Source organism: Phodopus roborovskii, unplaced genomic scaffold, assembly GCF_943737965.1.
Source record: "Phodopus roborovskii unplaced genomic scaffold, PHOROB, whole genome shotgun sequence".
Taxonomy (NCBI): domain Eukaryota; kingdom Metazoa; phylum Chordata; class Mammalia; order Rodentia; family Cricetidae; genus Phodopus; species Phodopus roborovskii.
This window is the reverse complement of record NW_026125295.1, coordinates 3,113,529-3,121,314: the sequence shown is the minus strand read 5'-3', so window position 1 is coordinate 3,121,314 and position 7,786 is coordinate 3,113,529.

The following is a 7,786-nucleotide window of genomic DNA, read 5'->3' as shown; positions in this document are numbered from 1 at the left end:
TCATCCCACCCCCACCCGGTACCCCTCATCAAATCCTTGAACCAGCATCTGTGTGGTTGTGACAGCCTCTCAAGTCTGTGACCGCAGGATCCTCAAGCTCCTGTTCCACATCCCAAGCTGGCAGAGATGGACAGGAAGTGGGGCGGGGCTACACACCTGAAGACCTGCCCCTCAGAGAGCCACTTCCTCCAGTGCAGCTTTATGAAGCAACCGTAAAACCAACTAAAGACCTTGGTAGCCTTTGAAGAGTAATTGTGGGACCCCTTCCCCCATCTAAGAAACCAGAGCCAGAAACACAGCTGATATAAATGTTAAAGCTTACAGACGCATTGGTGAAGGCTTCGGCCGTAGCTCAGAAAAGCTATTCCTTGTTCCGTTCATGGAATAAGGAAGCGGGCAAGACGAAGCTAAATGGCGCTCCAATGAGCCATTAGGGATTCAGTCTTCTCTTTCTTTTCCCCTTTGCAAGCTTGTGATTTCTTTCCTTCCTTCCTTCCTTTCCCTTCCTTCCTTCCTTTCTTTTTTTCTAAACAGGGTTTCTCTGTAGCTTTGGAGCCTGTCCTGGAACTCCCTCTGTAGACCAGGCTGGCCTCACACTCACCTGTCCCTGCCTCCCAAATGCTGATACCAAAGGTGTGCACCACCACCGGTGTGATTTATTTCTTTGTGTGTGTGTGTGTGTGTGTGTGTGTGTGTGTGTGTGTGTGTGTGTGAGTGCTTTGCAGGTATGTGTATCTATGCACCGCATGCGTACAATGCCCACAGAGGCCATCACATCCTCTGGAACTGGAATTACAGATGGCTGTGAGCCACCATGTAGGGGTGGGGGCTGGGATACTAACCTAGGTCCTCTGGAAGAACAGTCAGGGCTCTTAACCACCAAGCCATTTCTCCAGCCCCTCAGTCTTCTGATACATGTTTTTCATTGTTAGTCACCTCCAGCCAATGCATCTATGTTCTAGACAGGAGGAAGGAAGGACAGATGAACAAAAAGAAACCCTTTCTGTAAGTCAGCTCCACTTGGGGAGTCTCTCTGGCTAATCTCACAGACTGCTTCCATTTAAAGCCCATTATGCTTTCTCATCCGGCAGTCCCTCCTTACAAAAGAGGCTCCGAAATAGACTGCTTTGTTGGAGAGATTGCTAAAATCAGAGCGAGCGGTGCTGCTAAGTAGGGAAAGAGAATGTGGGGTCCGATCGCCAGTGGTCTGCCTCACGGGAGGCACAGGGCTTGGAGACATCTGGTGCAAAGGACTGGGGAGATGGCAGGGAATGAGTTTAGATGAATTTCTGTTTTCAAAATTCTACACCCATTATGTCTCTACTCCCTCCCTCACTCATGTGGGACAGTGGCAATCCAGACAAAAGCAAACTGGAGAGGGCCCGAGTCTCCCACACACGACTGAATAGCAAGTTGTTGCAAAGGGCTACAGCCTAAAACAACAGTGCTGTAGGGGCTGGAGAGGGGCTGGGCCGTAAGGCTTGCTGGGGGTAATTATGAGCACGGGAGTTCGGATCCCAGGACCCAGGAAGCAAGCCCAGCATCCCACCTGAGCCTGTGTGCCTGTCTGGAGGAGGCCGAGAAAGGAGGATCACTGGGGTTTGTGGGCTTCTAGCCTGGTGGAGAAAACATGAGCTCCAGGTTCAGGGAGAGACCTTGCCTCAAAAGAATAGATGGAAGCCAGACAGTGGTGGCACACTCCTTTAATCCCAGCACTCGGGAGGCAGAGGCAAGTGGATCGCTATGAGTTCAAGGCCAGCCTGGTCTACAGAGCAAGTTCCAGGACAGGCAGGGCTGTTACACAGAGAAACCCTGTCTCAAGAACAAAAACAAACAAAAAAGAGTAACAAATAAATAATCATACCTCGAATCTGAAAAGAAGAAAGCGGCAGTTCTAGAATTTGAAAGACACCTCTGCTGGTCCATTCAGTTGGTTAGAGCAACTCTCAAAACTCATGGATTTAACAGGTGTAGGAGGCGGGCTGCAATAAAGTCACATCAGGAAAGAAACAGCGACCCACCAAGCAGGCCACAACATGGGAACCAGGTGCCAGCTGTCCCTGAATAAACCAAGTGCCGGATAAGTAAGTCCTGCCCACATACACAGCAGGCCCTCCATCCCAGTAAGGAGAGAGGCCATGCTGGGTGTGGTAGTGCACACCTGTCATTCCAGCACTTAGGAAATAGAGGTGGAGGCAGGAGGATCGGAAGTTCATCCTTAGCCACACAGTGAATGAGTAGGAGCCAGGAAACCTTCCTCAAAACAAGCAGCACCAACGACAACATCAAAAAGTGTTCTGGGGCTGGGTAGACAGCTCAGCAGATAAGAGTGCTGGCTGCTGAAGCATGAAGACCCGAGTTTGTATCTCAGCACCTTCATTAAAAGCCGGGTGTAGCGGGAATTGGAGAGATGGCTCAGTATTCCACTAGAGGACACAGGTTTGAGGCTCAGAACCCAAACGGTGCTCAAAATCATCTGTAACTTAATTTTCAGGGGATCTAACACCCTCTTCTGGCCTCCGTGGGCACAGCATGCATGTGGTACCAGGACATACATAACAGGCTTAATACTCATGTACATAAAATAAAATACTCAAAAATTAAAGAAAAAGCTCAGTGTGGTTGTGCTTGCCTGTGACTCTTGTCCTGTGGGGGACTTAAGCCTGGGGATCAATGGGGGCTTTCTTTTTCTTTTTTTTTCTTTTTCTTTAGATTTTTGTTTCAGTATGTATACAGCATTCTGCTTGCATGTGTGCCTGCAGGCCAGAAGAGGGCGCCGATCTCATTATGGGTGGTTGTGAGCCACCATGTGGTTGCTGGGAATTGAACTCAGGATCTCTGGAAGAGCTGCCAGGGCTCTTAACAGCTGAGCCATCTCTCCAGCCTCAATGGGGGCTTTCTGGTTGTCAGTCCAGCTGCAGGTTGCCCTGCCTCTGGGAACAAAGCAGAGTATGATAGAGTAGGGTACCAGACATCCTCTTCTGGCCTCCAGATGTGCACACAGGCACTGACCTGCTCACACACACGTACACATGTGTTTGTTTAAGACTTGAATTAGAGATTTGGTTCTACGTTGTTTTTTAAGCTTGTTTGATTCTGACCCCTGAGAAAAGAAACCACCTTTGGCTCCATCCCTCAGAGATCGCCATGGAAGCTGACAATAGAGGACTTCTCACAGAAAGAACAGCTTGGGCCAGGTGGTGGTGGCGCACACCTTTAAACCCAGAACTTAGGAGTCAGAGGCAGGCGGCTCTCTGTGAGTTTGAGGCTAGCCTGATCTACAGAGCAAGTTCAAAGACGGCCAAAGCTACACAAAGAAACCCTGTCTTGAAAAACCAATCCCCTGAAAAAAAATAAAAAATAAAAGGGAGAAGAAGAAGAGGTCTTCCTCTCAGCCTACGATCTCGTGGCCCTACTTCCTCATGGACAGAGCCTCCCCAGCACTAAAGAGATTGGTAAGCAAGTGACCTTAACCCAGTGAGAATCCTCCCACGTCTGAGCTAATCTTCTTATGTGTTAATATTTAGCATTACCTCTCACTGCCAGGGTACAAGGCAGCTGCTGCCTGGATGCTCATCGGCGGACACACACCATCATGCAGGGATTTCCAGGGGCTAGAGAACTGGCTGAATGGTTAAGAGCATCTACTGCTCGCTCTTCCAGAGGATCGGGATTCAGTTCCCAGGACCCACATCAAATGGCTCACAACAGCCCTGGAACTCCGGTACTAAGTGATCCAACCACCTTTGAACCATAAGGGCACATGTACACATTGTGGTGCACATAAATACTACAGACTGTGTGTGTGTGTGTGTGTGTGTGTGTTACCAGAGAGAAAGGGCCTGATGGACTTACAGCCTAGGAAGGTATGAATAGAAGTGATTGCTCCTTTGATATTCAAGCATTTGGGGTCTATGGAGATGTCTCAGTGGATAAAGTGTTTATTGTGCAAGCATGAAGACCCAAGTTCAAATCCCAGGCACCCACTTAAAAACTGAACGCAGCCGGGCACTGGTGGCACGTGCCTTTAATCCCGGCACTCGGGAGGCAGAGGCAGGTGGATTTCTGTGAGTTCGAGACTAGCCTGGTCTACAAGAGCTAGTTCCAGGACAGGCTCCAAAGCCACCCAGAGAAACCCAGTGTCTAAAATAAATAAATAAATGAATACAGCAGACTGCAGTGGCATTCATTTGTCACTCCAGAGCTAAGGAGATAGTGGCAGGAAGACAATCTAGTCAAAACAAGAAGCTCCTTATTCACTGAAAGACCAGCCTGGAAAATAAAGAAGGCGGAGCTGGAGAAAGAGGGTGCACTGCTTTAGTGAGGACCCAGGTTCGATTCCCAGCACCCACGCTGGGCAACTCACAACTATCCGTACCTCCAGCACCTCTGGCCTCCATAGGCACAAAAGCTGCTTAGGGAAACAAGAGTTTGTGTGGCTCACGGTTTGGAGGCTCACGTTTTGAAGGTACAGTCCATCCTGGCCAAGAGAGCTTGCTGGCAGGATCATGAGGCAGCTGGTCACATGGCATCCACAGTCAGGAAACAGGAATGGATGGGCTCTGATGCTCAGCTCTCTTCCTCCTTTTTATTCATCCAAGGACCCCAATCCAGTGCCTCCCACATTCAGGGTGGCACGCATTTAACCCGGTCTAGAAACTCCCTCACAGACTTGTCCACGGGGGATTCTAAATACCATTAAGTAAATAATCAAGCTTAACAAACAGATGTTGCCAAAGCCGGGAGGGGGCGGGCGACACAAAAGTTTGGGACTGAAAACTTCAGTTCCAACACACTCAGAACTGTATCACATCTTTTCTAACGCTATCAGGTAAGGGCTTTATTTTCCTAACTCACCTTGAAGCTGACTGACTTGTAAATCTATAAACAAATCTAAGCCAGGCGGTGGTGGCGCTCACCTTTAATCCCAGCACTCTGGAGGCAGAGGCAGGTGGATCTCTGTGAGTTCGAGGCCAACGTGGTCTGCAAAGTGAGTTCCAGGACAGCCTCCAAATCTACACAGAGAAACCCTGCCTTGAAAAACAACAACGACAAAAATCTCTAAACAAATGTAAACGTTATAGGTTAAAGGTTCACATAACCATGTATTAGTTACTTCTCCATCACTGACAAAATGCTTGACAGAAACTGCACATGGGAGAGAAGATTCACTCACTTCATAGCTTCTAAAGATAAGGAAGCCCAAGGCTGGGGCATGAGGCAGCTGTCTACACCGCCTCAGCAGTCAGGAAGCAGGTGGGTAGAGCCAGGGCTAAAAATATCAAGCATATTTTCTTATTTAAGATTTACTTTTTGTATGTCTCTGTGTGTACCTGTGTGTGCGTGCCATGTGTCTGCAGGTGCCCTAGGTGGCTGGAAGAAATCAATACCCTAGAGCTGGAGTTATAGGAGCTCGTGAGCTGCCACGTGGGTGCTGGGAACTGAACTGGGGTCCTCTGGAAGAACAGTGAGGGCTCTTAACTTCTGGGCATGGCTGCAGAATTCGCTGGTTCCCCCTCCCTAAAACATGCCAGGAAACCCAAAGATGGCCCTGTCCAGTCTTCTCTCTTCCTTCTGCCCTGCAAGATGCTCACGTGGCAGGTACATTTCTCCATCCCAGGAGAGAAAGAACAACTTCAGATGCCAGCAACAGCCCGCTTGTCTTGTCTTTCAATCCCCTAGGTATATCTATCTGTCCACAAGGATACAGTTCCCTGGAGAGTCGACTCAGTGGTTCAGGGGGCTTGCTTTGCTGCTATCTGCCCATCTAGAAGGTTCAATCTAAAAATCCCTCCTCCTTGTCCCCTAGCATTGGTAACTGCCCACTAAAACTAGTCTCTTTGCATAAAATTTCAATGTTGCAGTGTTTGACTCATCCTGATAATTGGGATTCTCCATGGAAACTGCAGAGTGAGATGGTATACCTCCCAAAAGGCATAAAAATAATGCTCTCCTTTTATTTGTTGCCTGGCAACAATATTTTTTTTATTCGAATGGAAATTTCCAAGATATTTACCGATCATCATAGATTTGGCAAAGAAGGGAAAAGGGGGGGGAATAGTCCTTTTTACTTTTAAAAATTGGAAGGGCTGTTTACTCTTTTTTATCTTAAAAACCAATGTTAAGTCTTTATAACCCAGAATCACATACAGCATACATGGTCTAAAGGCAATGAGAAAGACCATACAGCATTGGCTCCCAACCTTCCTAACGCTACAGTTCCTCGTGTTTTGGTGACCCCCAACCATAAAATTATTTTGTTGCTACTCCAAAACTGATATCTGATATGCAGAAGGTCTTAGGCAACTCCAGTGAAAGGATCGCTCAACCCTGGTGGTCATGAATGACCCACAGGTTGAGAACCACTGCCTTAGGGAAAGCAATATTGAGAGTCTTTACGGACACCTGAGACATCGCTTTAAAAAAAAAAAAAGGTTTATTTGGGGGCTGGAGAGGTGATTCGGTGATTAAGGGGACCTGAATTCAGTTCCCATAGTCATTGAGGAGGCTCACAACTGCCTGTAACTCCAGTTCCAGAGGCACCGATGCCCTCTTCCGGCCGTGGCAGGCACTGCACTCATGAGCATAACTTCCCCTACCCCAGCCAATCAGCTCCTGCCTCCAGGTCCCTGCCCTGTGTGAGTACCTGTCCTGACTTCCCTGGTGAGCAGTGATGCAGAAGTGTAAGTCAAGCACACCCTTTTGTCCCCAGCTTGCTCTTTGGCCATGGTGTTTCATTTGCAGCAACAGAAGCCCTAGCAAGGACACGGCTGCACAGTCAAAAGCTGAGCCGTGACAGTAGGGTCGCTTGCCCCGGGCAGTGGCTTCTGTGCCACATCGCTGTAACCCCACACCAGTGTCCGTGCTGGGTCTCCATTGCTGTGACAGAAAGTGACTTGCGGAGGAAAGGGTTTGTTCTATATTACAGGTTACATACAGGAAGAGACGCCAAGGCACAAACATGGAGGCAGGGACTGACGCAGAGGCTGGTTTGTTCTCCATGGCTTGATCAACCTGCTTTCTTATACAACCCAGGACCACCGACCCAGGGATGACACCACTCCCAATGGGCAGCGCCCTCCAGCATCAACTGTAAATCAAGAAACACCCCACAGACTTGCCTACAAGACAATCTGATGGAGGCAGTTCCCCAAACGCAGTCTCTCTTCCCAGATGACTCTAGCTTATGTCAAGCTGACAAAAACAAAACAACAAAAAAGCAAACAATAACAACACCAAAACCTACCGGGCACACCCTGCACCGCTGGGACTAGAGTAAAGGGAAATCGGTGAATGTGCCTGAGGAAGGCATCCAAAACATTATTTTACCTTTGCAAAGCTGTGTTTGTCCCAGTGCAAGCTATTTGTTCCAATCTGCATTTGAGTGGGAAGAAGGAAATATGGTTAACCTCTTCATTAGTCAACCCTCCCCCTGCTGACTCAGCCCCATAAACAATAGAAATGATTACACTGAACAATTGTGTTTATTCCCCTGTCTAGACGCAGCCTGCATTTACAGACAGGGGGAAGCCGATAGGAAAAGGCACACTGCTGTTTTTCTAATTCTTCCTGGCAAAATTTCTCTTAGTCTGGATGATTCTCTTGTGATTATGTATGTATGTATGTATTCCATATGTAATATGTATATATATATATAAATCTTACCTTATTATTATTGTTATCATCATCATCATTATCATTATTTAGACAAGGTCTCCTTACTTATCCCTGGCTGTCCTGGAACTCAGAAATCAGGCTAGGCTGGCTTCAATCTCACGGGATTCCA